Raw genomic sequence first — 16,628 nt, forward strand, 5'->3', positions numbered from 1 at the left:
CACTAAGAAACATCAGATTCAAGGGGAAGGGAAATAGATTTCATCTTTCATCAATGTATGACTGTCTTTAATCATCCACACTAGTTAGCTGAAAACAATGACAACAACAACCACAAAAACTTGTATACCACCTTCTCTCCTTACATCAGAATAAACCCAAAGAAACCAAAGATTTAAATGTTAAAAAGTCAACCAATTATTAAAAGAAAATGGATGAAATTTTAATAGTAACTTATTGGGAATGGTCTTTCATAGCACTAAAGGAAACCAATAAGTTTCCTAACTTTGACTTTTTATAACATTTTTAAACTCCTAGACACAAAGAAAGAAAAACACTTCCAGAAAATTCAAAAGGACAAGGGATAGATTTCTGCTTCGGTCCATGATGGAGTAAGTGGTGTTGAACTACCACTGCCAAGATAAACAACTGCCTTCAGATATTGGACAATAGGCAGCCCAGAACTGTAATCCCTGGGAGGAGGAAAACAAATGAAATGAGCCCTACAATTCTCCTGGGTTTCTATTTGGGCACCCTTTCTGGACCGTGGTAAAGGATGAGGGTGCCCAAACAGAGCACAATTTTCTTAGTGAGTTGAAGAGACAAAGATTGGAATTTGCAGAGGCTAAGGCAGGATTTGTTGGACAGAGTACTACAGATGAAAAATTACCTAGAGAAATAGATCTCCATAACGCTGCAGAGGAGTCCCCTGGGCTCTTGGCTAAACTCTAAGTTATGCATATGTAGGGTAAGCTTCCACAAGGATGGGTAAAAGCCAAATGCCGATAGAGCCGCCAGATTTAACAAATACAAACACAGGATGACCAGTTAAATCTGAATTTCAGGTAAACAACAAATAAGTGTTTAGTGTCAACATGTATCTACTGCATTTTATTTAGCAACCCTAATTATTGGAAAATAAACTGAACAATTATCAGAGCTTCAACTCAGCTGGGGATGTTCAAGTTCCAATTAACCTAGGTGGAGAGGCAGAGTGGACACCTGCAGAGTTCAGTCAATCCTCCAGAATATCTACATTTTAAAGACTAAACTAGCCTTACGGTGCAGGCCAACCAGACTCACGCTGACAAAGTTTACAGAGACTAGATGAGATCACCAGGGCAGTAAGTGTAGGCAGAAAAGAAAAGAGCCTCAAAGACTGAACTTTGATGAGGTCCACAAAAGGGAACCAAAAAGAAAACAAAAAGACAACTTACAGAATGGGAGAAAATAGTTTCAAATGATGCAACTGACAAGGGCTTAATCTCTAGAATATATAAGCAACTTATACAACTCAACAGCAAAAAAACCAATCAATCAATGGAAAAATGGGCAAAAGACCTGAATAGACATTTCTCCAAAGAAGATATACAGATGGCCAACAAACACATGAAAAAATGCTCAACATCCCTGATTATAAGAGAAATGCAAATCAAAACTACCATGAGATACCACCTCACACCAGTCAGAATGGCCATCATTAATAAATTCACAAATAACAAGTGCTGGAGGGGCTGTGGAGAAACGGGAACCCTCCTGCACTGTTGGTGGGAATGTCAACTGGTACAGCCACTATGGAGAACAGTTTGGAGATACCTTAGAAATCTATACATAGAACTTCCATATGACCCTGCAATCCCACTCTTGGGCATCTATCCGGACAAAGCTCTACTTAAAAGAGACACTTGCACCCGCATGTTCATTGCAGCACTATTCACAATAGCCAGGACATGGAAACAACCCAAATGTCCATCGACAGATGATTGGATTAGGAAGATGTGGTATATATACACAATGGAATACTACTCAGCCATAAAAAAGGATGACATAATGCCATTTGCAGCAACATGGATGGAACTAGAAAATCTCATACTGAGTGAAATGAGCCAGAAAGACAAAGGCAAATACCATATGATATCACTTATAACTGGAATCTAATATCCAGCACAAATGAACATCTCCTCAGAAAAGAAAATCATGGACTTGGAGAAGAGACTTGTGGTTGCCTGATGGGAGGGGGAGGGAGTGGGAGGGATCGGGAGCTTGGGCTTATCAGACACAACCTAGAATAGATTTACAAGGAGATCCTGCTGAATAGCATTGAGAACTATGTCTAGATACTCATGTTGCAACAGAAGAAAGGGTGAGGGAAAAACTGTAATTGCAATGTATACATGTAAGGATAACCTGACCCCCTTGCTGTACAGTGGGAAAATAAAAAAAAAAAAAAAAAGACTGAACTTTGGAGCCTCCAATAGTAAGAAGTCTGAGGAAAAAAAAAAAAAATGGAACCAGTGGAGGAAAATAAGTCACCAGTGAAGAGTGAAGAAAACCAAGAATATGTAGTGTCCTGGAAGTTAAGTGAAGAATGTCTATTAGAGAGAAGAAAGAGAATGTGGCAAATGCTCTTGAGATTGACCTCTGAATTTAATAATGTAAAAGTCATTGGTGAAGTTGACAAGGGCAGTTACAATATAGGGTTGCTAAATGGGTTGAAGTGGGTTATTCAAGACAGAAGAGGAGAAGAGGAATTAGAGAGAGCAAGTATAGACAATTCTTTTGAGGAATTTTGCTGTTAGAAGTAGCAGAGAAATGGGATAGTAGCTGTAGGAGGGACTGAGACCAAGTTGTTTGTTTTCAATGAGAGAAATAATACAATGTTTTAGAAGCTTATGCGAATAATCCAAAAGAGCAGGAAAAATATAATGCTGCAGGAGAAGAAGAAATTTACTGGAAGGAATGTATTGGAGTGAGGTCTTTGCATACATGTGAAAGAGACTGGAGATGCTGGCCTTAGTCGGGTCCATGGATAGTCTCTCTCTAGAAAGAGGCAGAAAGGGAATGCATATGGTACAGATGCTGCTGCAGGGTAAGTATATAGCAAGGGTCTGAAGTGCTTCGATTTTCTTAAGGAAGGTTATCATCTGAGGGCAAAGATGGAGAAGGGACTCTGGTAAGACTTTGAGGAGAAGGTGGAAAAGAGTTGTTCAGGACTTAAATGGTAAATGGACCAGGGAAATACAGAGCTATTGCCAGGCAGCACTAGGCCCATTTGATGTTTGCAGTTATGTATTTAAACTGGGGCTAATCAAAGGTAGTGTGGCTTCCTTCAGCCACACATTGTACCAAGTAGGTGGAGAGTTAAGATTTAATCAGGGTTGTCTTTTTGCAAGTTCATGTGAGGGAGAAGCAAAGGACAGCACATGCACAGAAATGATGACAGTGGTTCTCATAGAGTTTTCCAAGGGAAAAGAAGGATGTGAAAGGGGGGTGAGGGACAGGAAAAAGGTACTAGGATCAATGGACTAGAAGTCCTGATGAGGTCAGAGGATGGTTAAAGTTGAACTTTAAAGGGAGTGAACCAGAAAGATGAGAGCAGGGGATGTGAAATTGAGATAATGAATGAGTCGCAGGGTAAATGTATAGATTTACAATATGATTGTGGGAGTGAGTAGCTAAGGCAGGGTGGAGGACAAAAATCACTGGAGAAAAGGAATTCAAAGGAGCTGAGTGATCAGGCTATTGGAAAAAAATCATATTTGCTTGTAATGAAACTACCAAGAATCCAGACAGGAGAAATACTGGAGAGAGCGTCTCCGAGGCTTTTCTTTTGATCAAATAGGATGACAATACCAGTACTCTAGGCCAAGACACTTGATGTGTAGACACAGCAAAACATTCTAACAAGATGTTCTCAATTCTCCCTGGGCCTCAGAGGACTACAGGTTTATGCTGCTGCAAGAAGTAAATGTTCGTTTATCAGAGACTACCCCTTGGCAGGCCTCCCAGTAAGAGCCATCTTCCTGCAGGGCGGGACCGTTTGGCAAAAGCCCTGAGAGAATACTGAGGTGGAGGAACAGGATTATAGGCCAAGTTCCACACACAGACATCTGAAACTGCAAGATCTGCACCTAAGCTCTTGTTCATGCCAAGGAGGATCTGGTGCTGGCCCAGCTGTAAATGCTGAGAGGGCAGAACAGGGGAAGTCCAACAAGGCCTGGGCCACAGGCCATCATACATCAGTTAATGGTGGTGTGTCCTTAAGCTGAAGCTTGTAAGCCCAAAGTTTAGACTGGAATCCTGTTGATCAGTTTGTACTGTCTCAGTGAGCAACTGGCAAACGAGGAACTTCACAGCTGCTCCTGTTCCAGCTTCTGTACGTTGCTCTGGATAAATGCAATTCCAGGTCTAGTGTGCGTGGTGTCAGGTCATTCACCCTATGTGTGCTCTATCAATAAACATTACCAAACACCCCTCTTTTCTTCTTCCTAGAGTTATACTTTGAGAAAAGAAGAGGAAAAAATATATATATTTCCCTAAGCATATATCCAGTGTCACGTATAAATATGACTTGTTTTGAAAGAGTTTGAAGATCGGGCCCGGGAAGCCCAGTAGAAGGAGGAAACTTAAAGCATGAAGATGTTTTGCAGTACCAGCAAGGGGTTGCTAACGCAGAAACAGCAAGTATATATTTCCCTATGCATCCCTCATACTCCAAAGTACTCCAAAGATGTCAAGGCATTCTCTTCCTCTGATTCACCCAGAGGGATTTTTGCACAGTACTCCAGAGAACCCCTGCAGTTGGAGTTGGCACCAAACATCCTCATACTTGGCTTCTGTGGTAAAGAAGGTATTGATCATTAAGGAGATGAATCCTGGACATTCAACGCTGACTGGGAGCCAGTGCAACACAGCTGAAATTTTTATTTAAAACAACAACCACGATGAAAAAAAATTTTTGAAGACCTATTCATTTCCTCAGTAAATCCATAGACCAATAGATAGGATCTAACAGCCTTTCTGCTTCTACCTCATTGCCACCAGTCACATGTTAGCAGCCTTGGCTCAAATACTAGTGATATTTAAAGCTGAATATAATTCAATTCACAGTTTTTTAATGCTTAATTCTACCCTGAAACTGAGCTATTATGCGATTACTAACAACAAGGCGATACCGTAGAGCAGTACAGTATTGTGGATTTTAAAGTCAAACAGATGTGAATTAGTATCAAATTACCATCTCTTTGACCTTAAGCATGTTTCATAATAGTCTCAAACCTCAATTTATCGTCTACAGGATGGAGACGATGATACTAATGATCTTGAGTGTAATTTTGATCTACTATGAAAATTTAATATGATATGTTAGGGTATCTAGTACAGACACTAGAACACAATTAATGCTCAATTAATGATAATTATGACTATAAATATATAAGTAACATACACTCAACTTACTCTGGGTCACACGCAATTTTCCTATGCAGAGGTAGACTTCTCCACTCACCATCAATAGCCAAAAAAAGAAAAAAAAATTAAGACAGCTGCTTCCATATGGATTTCTGATCATGTGAGTCACTGTTAAAAACCTTGGCTGCCCTGACCAAAACTCTGATAGCTTTGCAAGCTGTTCCAGAAATGGGTCACAATATTTTTCTCTCTCTTTTATCGGGAATATAGAAGGATGGGGTTTTAATGCATCAGTGCTGCAGTTTGTTAGCCTTTTTGCTTCTTATAAACATATTACCCTCTAGAAGAAAGCAACTAGGTGATTGTAACCACACCTACACCCCTTTGCACAAGGAGGTACCATTACACTGTAAGAATTGTGTCCCCAGCCAATCCGAGTCTGAAAACAAAGGACAGGGGTTATCGTCATGTTTTCCCCAAAGCCCAAACACTTTAAAGTCACAGAGAAGACATCGCCATTGCTGGAGAGGCTAGAGATATCCTAGCTTCTCCCTTTTGCTCACCTTCCAATCTCCTACCAGTCTCTTCTGTTGGCTCTATTCAGCAGAGCTGTCTGATAAGAGAGCCTGAAACAATCTATAGTCAGGCCGCTGCAATGCCAGCCTTCCGGGGGCCTGAGGCAGGGGCAGCGATTGATCTGAGGACCAACAAGAAAACAATGGAGAGACAGCCTTCTTTCAGTTCCGTGGCAAAGCCACACTCTTCCCAATGTCAAGATATTTTCATATTCTTTGCCTAAAGTTCTTTTCCCACAACTGTTCACCTGGCTGACACTCATTCTTCAAATGTCCCTTCCTCAGAGTGGTCCCCCCAATTATCAACATAGAGTAGGGCTTCCCCATTATTCTTAAAACTCCCTTCTCACTATTCTTACTAAACTTTCTTTTTCTTTTTCTTTTTCTTTTTTTTTTTTTTTTTTTTTTTGGCCTTGCCCGAGGCATGCAGAAATTCCCAGGCCAGGGGTAGAACTCATACCACACCAACAACCTGAGCCACAGTAGTGACAACACTGGATCCTTATGCTGCTGAGCTGCCAGGGAACTCCTAACCTTTCTAATTATATACATATCTGTGTAATTCTCTGTTTAATATTTGCTTATCCAGGGGCAAGATATATCTGTGTTGCTTTCTACTGTACTGCCAGAACCTAGCAAAATGCCTAGCATAGAGTCAGTACTCAGTATAAGGTAGGCATAATTATTACTACCTGTTATTTTCAATAATAATCGAATAATCAGATGGAGATATTGGCCCTGTCAGCCCCTTCTGGAATGTATATTAATTTATGATGTCACTTTCTATTTTTTTTCCTAATATTTAGTTAACAAAAGTTGTAAATTCTAGCTCCACAAATACTTTTTAAACATTTTCTACAATACCAAATTTCTCCATCTCGAGGCTTCAAAGGCCATTAGAGAAGGCTGATACATTCCTTGAACTGTCAAAACAAAAACTATGTTGGCAAACTTGGACTAAACAAATTCTTTTCAGCAAATGATCTGTAACTGAAAAGAGAAAAATGTATACAGGAGAACAATTTATCATCTGCAAAATCTGTTTCACACATTCTGATTTGGATCTTTTGATTTTTGTTCTTTAAAAACTCTTGCATGATATATTTTCCTTGACACTTCCCAGGAGATCTTCATTATTTTTCTTTTACAATCAATTTATTTTTCCCCAGTAAAATTCAGCTCCCTTTTCTTTCTTAGTATTTTATTCTATCTGCTTCATGTGGAGGAGAATGCACCATTCTTTGTCAGTAAAATAAATCTGGACTCCACATAAGGAAGGGCTGTTTTGTCTTTAGAGACTTTGTTTCTAAGGTTCCCAGGCTTTCTTAACTCCAGGCTTCCTGACCCCATCTGCCAAATCTTCCCGAGTTGTCATACGCAGAAAAATAGTCCTGTAAGCTCAGGAAGTGAGGAGTTAGGAAGGTCAACAGGCTGGCACTGGAGAAACTAAGGTGACTGCCTGGAGGCAATCTGCTCCTATGGAGCAAAAGAGTTCACTGCCAGGTTCATTTTTGTCCTCATGCTAAGATTTAATCTTCAAACCTGTGCTGAAATCCTACCGTGTATTATACACTATGCTAGAGTTAGAGATTTCATTAGGAATAAGCTGTGGTTTCTGTTCTCAAGGAGCTCACTGTGCAGTATAGGGAGCCAGGCAGGTAACAAATATTTATAATTCTTTATGTCAAGAGCTTTAAGAAAAATAAACAAAAAGCCCAGGCCCTAAAACACTAAGAACTGAGGAGAAGGTCCCTAACTCAGCCCTTTTTTTTTTTTTTTTTTTTAGGTTTTTATTTTTCCTATTATAGTTGATTTACGATGTTCTGTCAATTTCTGCTGTACAGCAAAGTGACTCAGTCATATATACATATATACATATAAATACATTCTTCTTCTCACATTATCGTCCATCATGTCCCATCATAAGTGACTAGCTATAGTTCCCTCTGTAATACGGCAGGATCTCATTGCTTATCCCCTAACCCAATCCTGAGCAAGTGTGAGGTGGGGACGCTATAGCAAATGCTTCCTGGAGGAAGAGATGTTTGAGCAGAAAGATACGTAGGCATTGTCCAGACAAAGAGTTGAAGAATGTTCCAGGAAAAGAGAAATAGCATGTACAGAAGCCTCTAGCAATGTAATTTAGAGCCAGGTGCAGAACAGGAGAGTGGAGTGGAGCTGAAGAGGTAAGCACATGACAAGGTGTTGACAGGTTTTACATCAGGTGAGAATCCATTCTGTATGAGTAGGTCTTTCCTAAACTAACTCCGGTTAAAAGGAATTGATGATAGACAGTGGAAAGAAGGCAGACTTTTTGAGTCAGGCAATTTGGATTTGAAATTTGGTCCCATCACTAGTTTGTGACCTTGGGAAAAATTACTTAGCATGTCTAAGTCTCAGTGGTTTCGTATGGAGATAATTACATCTTCTCTAAAGGATTATTAGGATTAAAAATATATCTCTGTACTCTCCAGTGTATTGCATGGTGGCACATTAAACCTCAACAATTTAATGTAAAGCCTTGAGTCACATGGTTAAGTGAACACAAAGTAGACCCTCGTTTATCTCTAGTTACCAAAGAGACATTATCCTTGCCTGGACTTGTTTAGTTCCTTTGGCTCTTTCATTTTTTATTTATTCATTTTTTAAGGTTGATTTTTTTTTTCTTTGGCTGTGCCCACAGCTCATGAAGATTCCTGGACCAGGGAATGAACCTGCGCCTCAGTTTCAACCTGCACCACAGCTGTAGCAACGCCGGATCCTTAACCTACTGCGCCACACGGGAACTTCTGGCTCTTTTCTTTTAATGGTAACATATATATCTCACAATTTGGTGTTAATTCACTACCTAATAAATGAGTTGTTTGGAAGTGAATTATTATGGCCTCAGACTCACACTCATTTCATTTCCTTCATGCCACAGAATTTTTGAGTTCGAAGAGGCTATAGAGCTCATCTACAGAAGCTGGGAATAGACATGTGGGCTAACAGCAAACACATTAAATAGCTGTCAGTGAGAAATAAGCTTGTTATCCTATGCAGTGAAATACTGTGCAGCAGCTAACAGGAGTGAGATCTCTCTCTTGTAGTAATTTATCTAAATCTCCAAGACCTGTTGCTAAATGAAAAAACAGGCTGCACAAAGATACTTGCAGATTGATATTTCTATTTTTTGCAGGAAAGTATATACACAAAGATATATATATATATATGTATATATATATATGCTCTTACATGCTTTCTATGGTTACATGCACAGTGTACACATGCATGGAAAAACTGGCAGGATATGCACTGAAGTGAAAAAAGTGGTTATATATAGTGACATGAAAAGGGAGGCGTGCTGATAGTCCAAGGAGACTTACTGCAAAGACTGACAATAAAACTCCTTGTACATTATCAGTACTCCCACGTGTTAGTTTCCTTACCCCTGTCCCAAGTCCAATGTCTTTTTCTTTCTTCTTCTTCTTTTTTTTTTTTTAATTTAAAAACAGTTTAGGAAACCAAAGTAATGAAGTCTCTTCCTCATGGTTACAGAGTTGGCTAAAGTGAGAGCAAGGTCTGTAACCCAGGTCTCCTATATCATAGTAAATCAGCCCTAACTCTCCTGGGGAGTTGGGTGACCATGTGTGCCATGGTTGTTTCTCCAGTGGTTCCAATATTCAGATTCCATGTTGCACGTTTTCTTTTTTAACAGATTTGTAATGCAGAGCATTATATTCTGGGCTTGGGCAGCTCTCACATGAGCCAAACCAAGGAAGGCCAGGCAGGGAGTGTTGGGTAGACATGCAAGGTTGGGTCTGGCCTGATTTGTTCTTGTGACTTTGATGGCTATCAGGGAAGTCTAGCAGGAAATATCAAGGGCCTAGCTATGAGGAGAATTCAGTATCACGCAAAGAATCAGTTAACAGGAAAGGGAATGGGGGCAAAAACGGACATCTGACATTCTTTCTGGCTCCCTAGAATCTGAACCGCCTTCCTATGTTTGGGTAATTTTCCTAATTTGTGAGGTGAAGACTGCCAGCCACTACATTAGTTGAAAATGACAGACGTTTTCCCAGTTGCCCTTGAAGTTCAGGTACAGTTGGGTGTCTTAGGCTCTGGCAGTCAGAAGTACCTTCCTTATCATGGTCCGCCTTCCTTAGAACTCATGAGGACTGGTTTCAGGCCAGTGAAGAGTTATTCACCAAGGCCTTTTTCCACTCTGCCTCTCCACCTGGGTTAATTGGAACTTGAACATCCCCAGCTGAGTGCAAGCTCTGCTAATTGTTCAGTTTATTCCCCAATAATTAGAGTTTTTAAATAAAATGCAGTATGTACATGTTGAGACTAATAATAATAATGCCTATCTCATGAAAAGTGGGAAGAATTAAAATTTAAAAATGATCATAGTCACTTAGCACAGTACTTGGCATATAGTGAATGCTCAATAAATGTCAGTTGTTATTATTATAAAAATATGTCTTATCTGCAACATGCTGAAGCTCCAGAGGAGATGGAAAAAGGAGAGGAGGTTCATTTACAGATATTTTAGTGAGGTTGGAAGGATACCTACAAGTACACGTGATACTGTTACACAATAAATCCTCCAGGTTCCATTCCATTATCCAAAGAAAAACTGACTTAGAAATGGAGCTAAAACTTGGGAGTTCCCATCCTGACTTGGTGGGTTAAGAACGTGACTAGTATCCATGAGGATGCAGGTTCAATCCCTGGCCTCATTCAGTGGGTTAAGGATCTGGCATTGCCCTGAGCTGTTGTGTAGGTCACAGATGTGGCTCAGATCCTGCATTGCTATGCTATGGCTGCAGCTCCAATTTGCCCCCTAGCCTGGGAAATTTCATGTGGGTGTGGCCCTAAAAAAAAAAAAAAAGAAAAGAAAAAGAAGGAGAAGGAGGAAATGAGGAAAAGGAAGAAGACAAAAGGGGAGGGGAAGGAGAAGAAGAAAAGAAATGATATGGGGCTAAAACTCCTTCCAGAGTTGGGCTTTTGTGGCCATGGTAAAAGTGATCCTTTTGAGCATCTGAGCATTGTGTGAGGCTTAGTAAGTTTAAACTAATTAGGACCACAGTGGTCCCGGGTTTTGTCATTTTCTTTTTTTCTTTCTTTTTTCTTTTCTTTTCTTTTTTTTTTTTTTGGTCTTTTTATCTTTCCTAGGGCCGCTCTTTCGGCACATGGAGGTTCCCAGGCTAGGGGTCCAATCAGAGCTGTAGCCTCCAGCCTATGCCAGAGCCACAGCAATGCAGGATCTGTGCCACGTCTGCGACCTACACCACAGCCCACAGCAACGCTGGATCCTCAACCCACTGAGCAAGGCCAGGGATTGAACCTGAAACCCCATTGTTCCCAGTCGGATTCGTTAACCACTGAGCCATGACGGGAACTCCTGTTCGTCATTTTTATCTGTGGTTTCCCTCTCAAGGGGCTGACACAGCCAAGGGATGGCCAGGCTTCCCTCCTCTGAAGTGCTGTCCATCAACTTTGTACTGTGCCTGGGGTTCCTGACGGTAAATGGCTGGCTTCTCACATCTTGCCAACCTTTGATCCCCGAGTTCCAGTTGTGTTGTTTTTGGCTTTTACCTGCTGATGAAGAGATTTACAAAAATTTAATTTTCTTTAGTCACTGGCTGCCAAAGATTTTGGTGTTTGTAATATTTTTGGACAACTAGATCAATTACAACTTGTTTTTGTTTTTGTTTTTTTGGCTGGGTGTAGGTTTTCAGAGTAGAGGGGAAATCAGAAGTAATTTATAGGTTACTAAATCTTGAGCTTTGTTTAATACATAATTTTTATGGCCAGTGAAAATGAGTAAGGTCCTAATATTTCAGAACTTCATAAAGGAAGTAAGCCAGAATGAAAAATTACACGGTCTACCCACCAAACCTAGGAATTGCATAAGGTATCTTCCCAGAAAACATAATCCTGACCCCTCCATCGAACTCATTTTTGTCCTCCAATTCTGGAATGAACTTCTGGTCCTGTTTTTCTTTGGTAATGCAGCAAATACAAAATGTCCTTACACCACACACAAATGTGCAGAGCAGATGTGGTTCAGAGTGCCTCTTAACTATGTTCTCTCCCCAATGATCCCTTTGCCTGCTAGATGACGGAAAATTAAAAACCAAGTTTTAGTCTAAATATGGAACTTTAGTCTGGTCCAATCATTTGAAATCTCTTTAGGGAATTCAATTTCTGGCCAGTTAACTCCAGTAAAATGAAATGCTTCATGGCTCCTTTTGCTCCAATTCAAGGTGGTGTCTAGATGTGGGGAATAATATAGGTGTGGCTTAGGTAGTTAGATGGGGTTCTCAAATCTATACTGGCCTTAGAATCCTCCTAGTCTTAGATGTCCTGCTGCTGGAAAGGGATACTCTTGCAAAGAGCATTCACCAGGGGATACTGGCCCTATTTGTCTGTGAAGCTACACAGCAGCCTCTCCATCCTAACTCAGGACCTTATTGGGTCACCCACCCTCTCAATATTCAGATGTGTGCCTCTTTGGAGTCAACAGATACATCAGAGTCCTTCAGGTAAGTGGAGTTGAGAACTTTGTCTCCACTCAAATAAGGCAGATATAAGGATCAACACTCAGATCCTCCACCAAGAAAAGATGTGCTGCCTTGGCAGCTGAGAGAGTGCTCAGCAGATAGTGTTTGGCTTACAGTTCCTTCAGGATTTGCTTCAGCTGTAGAAAGGCATTTCACCCAAGGTCGTGCCCTTCCCAGGGCAACTCTAAGAAAAGTGGGGGTATAAAGATCTGGCCAATTCAGCAGATTGCAAAGCCATGCTAACAGGCAGTTCTCACTCTACACTTTCCTTTTTGGTTGCCTGAGGTGTTGCTGGATCTCATCACAATATGTTCCATTTCTCCTTCTGTCCAATCCTGCTTCCTTCCCCCCTTCTCATAGGTACTGGGCCCTAATAAATATCTTGCACCCCAAACTCTGTCTCAGCATCAATTTCCAGAGAAGCCAACTTATAACACTCATTCTTTTATCTGTCTTCTGTCACTACCTTCAATGCCATGCCTTTCCAACATGGAAATTAGCTTTGTGTAGACTATTCCCAAAGGCTTTAAAAAAAAAAAACAAACAAAAAAAACCCCAACAACTCTGACTTTCAAATTCACTGTCTTGTTGCATATCCAAAAAGCCTATTTTGAATGCCAAAAACTATATACTAGATCTTTCTGTCTCCATTTCTGTATGACAATCTGAAGCCCTCCCCTGTTTTTCTCATAGGTTCATGGCCCTACCCTCAAGACAATATTTTTTTCTTCTCTTTTTTCTTTTCTTTTCTTTTTACAGCCATACATGTGGCATATGGAAGTTCCCAGGATAGAGGTCAAATGGGAGATGCGACACAGGATCTGAGCCACGTCTGCAACCTGCACCATAGCTTACGGCAATGCCAGATCCTTAATCCACTGAGTGAGGCTAGGGATCAAACCTGCATCTTCACTGAGACAACATCAAGTTCTTAACCCACTGAGCCACAACGGGAACTCTGAGACAACTTTTAATTCTAATTTTTGTAGGAGTTAAACCATTCCTTGGTGTAAGTTCATGCTATACACAGATTTTTAAGTATCCCTCACAGGGTCTTACATGAGGCAAGATGTGCAAAGGAACTGTACTTCACATTTCAAATACTTTATCTGTTTTAACCCAGGAGACCCAACCCATTGGGTAGAAGAAGAAAATACACTCTATTTTGGTATGATCTAGTGATAGCAGTCTGACCTATGGTTTAATCTTTACAATTTCTGCCTGGATGCCTCAGGAAAAATTTCAGTCATTCAGAGTTTATGCTCTTTTCCACTGTCCCTCTCCAAGGTGGTACTAAGAGAAAGGGAGCGGGGAGGTCTACAGACTAATCTTCAGCTGTGAGGAAAGACAGCTGGAAAGTCCTTGCTGGTCTCTGCTGTGCAGTTGCTGACTTGGATTGCTCCTTGGCCTGGTCATCACTGAGGTACAGCTAGAATTATGACCATTTGTAAGGAGACATATCGGCACCCACTACTGGAATCTATTTTCTATTCCCAGTTCCTAGAATGGGAGTCTTTGCTCTTCACTCCAACCCTAGGCTTCTGCTGATCTCTGGCCTCTTTAGTGCTCTGTTTACTTTCCTGCCTGATTTGCCACCTCTGAGCTCCAGGAAACCCGGAACACTGCTAAATCCCATTACCTCGTCTTCTCTTACCACCACTTCCATGCTCTTGCTCCCACAGTGGATGTGGATGTAACAAATTGCCCCAAACTGGGCTTCCCCAAGAGGCCTACAGCCTCCCCACATTAGGCCTAGAGTGGAGAAGCTGGCCATAAACCTTGATGTTTTTGGATGCTTCCTAACCTCTCTGGGTGTTTTGTGGAAATTTTTTTTGATTTTTTTTTTTTTTTTTTTTTTTTTTTTGAGGAAGAGGGGAGCCACATGGCCTGCAGAAGTTCCTGGGCCAGGGACTGAACCTTGCCACAGCAGTAAACAGAGCAACAGAATTTACAACATCAGATCCTTAACCCATTGACCCACCAGGGAACTCCTCTCTGGATGTTTCTGAAAGTTCTTCCTCTATATGCTTTCTCAAGATGCCTCGAATCCCAAGGAGAAAGGGCTGCTACAAGGACTCTGCTAACAGACTTCCTTAATCTCCTTCTGCAGTGCTTATTCCTATAGGTTCTACTTCATGTTAATGCTTTTATTCTCATCTAGACAAAAAGCCAGCCAAGAGAGACTTCAGAAGTCTCTTACTTAGTCAAAGGAATAAATTTACATTTTAGGACATTCAGGCCCAATTTTTAGTATGCTAATAAAGCTAACAGAAATTTTAAAATTATTTCTTTCTTAGCTTTTGAGCCTATTGTCCTGCTTCAATCTCAAGCAAATAGATAAGCAAAAATCTCTTTGTTCTAATAAGTATACTTTTCCTGAAGCACTTGAACTCCCTTCTTTATAGGGAGAGAATTTGCCAGTTAACAAGATTTATAAGACACAGAAGTATATCTGAATATCATTCAAAAGCACATGTATAATACTGTTAGCTATTGCTGTCATTAAATTCTCAGGATAGGAGTGTCTTTATGATTAGCCTGGAGATTTCAAAATCAAATGTGGAAAAAAAAGGGATTTTAATTTTTGGCATCCTTAAATATTCGAATTGTGTTTTGTTGTCCTCCCCCCACTCCTTAGAAATTAGCCTCTATTTAACTGTAGGAAGGAAAACCCTGCTGTGACTGTTTAGGGAGAATTGAAACTTTGAGAGTATTACCTTCTCAGATATATCACTGGTTGTTTTACTTGTTGTTTTGCTTTCTACTAGAAGAAGCAATTGCTTTAATGAAGTCTTTCCATGTGTTGTTATTATTGTTGTTGTTGTTATAGCATGATTATCGATATGTTGGCTTTGCAGAGAGCAGAGGGGGAAGAAAGGAGAGTGCCTGGACTTTACAGTCAGACATATCCAATACTGAATCCAGTTTCTAATTGATCCTTGGAAAGTAACTTAATTACTGAATCTCAGTTTTTGTCATTTGTGCCTACCTCTCTGATACAACTGATATCAGATTAAGTGATTATAATATGTTTCAAATGCCTAAGTATTTACTGACACATTATAAGAATTGAATGAAAATTATTTCACTTTCTTACCTCTGCCTTCTATTTGTCCTTTCCAATTACCTTTACTTTAGAAAGGTGGCCACATGAATTGGTGGGGGTCACTTTTATTCTTGGAGATTTTTATTCTATAGTAATGTTATGCGTTAATTATATTTTGATATTCATATAAACTATGAATTAACCAAATTCATATGTTGATATCCTATAACTCAGAATGTGACCTTGTTTGGAAATAGGGTTGTTGTAAATGTATTTACAGCAGTCCCCCTTTATCCACAGTTTCACCTTACCCAAGTGAGGTGCAAGTTTCAGTTACCCAAGGTAAACCATGGTCCAAAATCATTAACTGGAAAATTTCAAAAATAAACAATTCACAAGTTTTAAATTGCACAGCATTCTGAGATGTATGATGAAGTCTTATGCCATCCCCCTCAATCTCGTCCAGTACATAAATCATCCCCTAGTCTGGTGCATCCCACCCAGGAGTCACTTAGTATCTGTCTGGGTTACAAGACTGACTGTCATGGTGTCACAGTGCTTGTGTTCCAGTAGCCCTTATTTTACTTAATAATGGCACCAAAGCACAAGTGAAGTGATGCTGGCAACTTAGATACGCCAAAGAGAAGCAGTAAAGTACTTTAAGTGAAAAGGAAAAAGGTTTTCACTTTATAAGGAAAGAAAAAATTCTATGCTGAGGTTGCTAAGCTCTATTCTAAAAATGAATCCTGAGGAAGGATAAAGAAATATGTGCTAGTTTCACTGCTACCCTTCAAACTGCAAAAGTTATGGCCACAGTGTATGACAAGTGCTTAGTTAAGATGGAAAAGGCATTAAATTTGTATAAGATATTTTGAGAGAGAGCACATTCACATAACTTTTATTACAGTATACTGTTATAGTTGTTCTATTTTATTATTTGCTGATACTGTTAATCTTTCATTGTGCCTAATTTATGAACTTTGTCATGGTATATATGCTGTGGAAAAAAACATAGTGTATATAGGATTTGTTGCTATTTGTGTTTTCAGGCATTCATTGGCAGTCTTGGAAAGTAGCCCCTGCAGAGAAGGGCACACTGCTCTAATCAAATGAATTTATACTGGAGTGGGCTGAGCCCTTAACCAGTATGGCTAGTGTCCTTATGAAAAGGGAAAATCTGGATATAGACATGCATACAGGGAGAACATCTAGTCTCCAGAACAAAAGTTGCTGTTCTTGAAGCCACCTAGTTTTTGGTGATTTATTACAGT

General features: G+C 40.1%; 1 long non-coding RNA gene across 21 annotated transcripts in view; it reads right to left on the reverse strand.

Moving 5' to 3' along the window:
- Window positions 1-16,628, reverse strand: part of LOC102168027 — a 209,937-nt gene that overhangs the window by 74,712 nt on the left and 118,597 nt on the right. The window contains exon 6 of one of the 21 annotated variants that reach the window (XR_002344030.1): window positions 5,752-5,885. The exons of the other annotated variants lie outside the window; for them this stretch is intronic. This is a non-coding gene — a long non-coding RNA (uncharacterized LOC102168027). The remainder of the gene's footprint in view (window positions 1-5,751; window positions 5,886-16,628) is intronic. 21 annotated transcript variants of the gene reach the window in all.

The sequence above is a fragment of the Sus scrofa genome, chromosome 5, assembly GCF_000003025.6.
Source record: "Sus scrofa isolate TJ Tabasco breed Duroc chromosome 5, Sscrofa11.1, whole genome shotgun sequence".
In the NCBI taxonomy this organism is placed as follows: Eukaryota; Metazoa; Chordata; class Mammalia; order Artiodactyla; family Suidae; genus Sus; species Sus scrofa.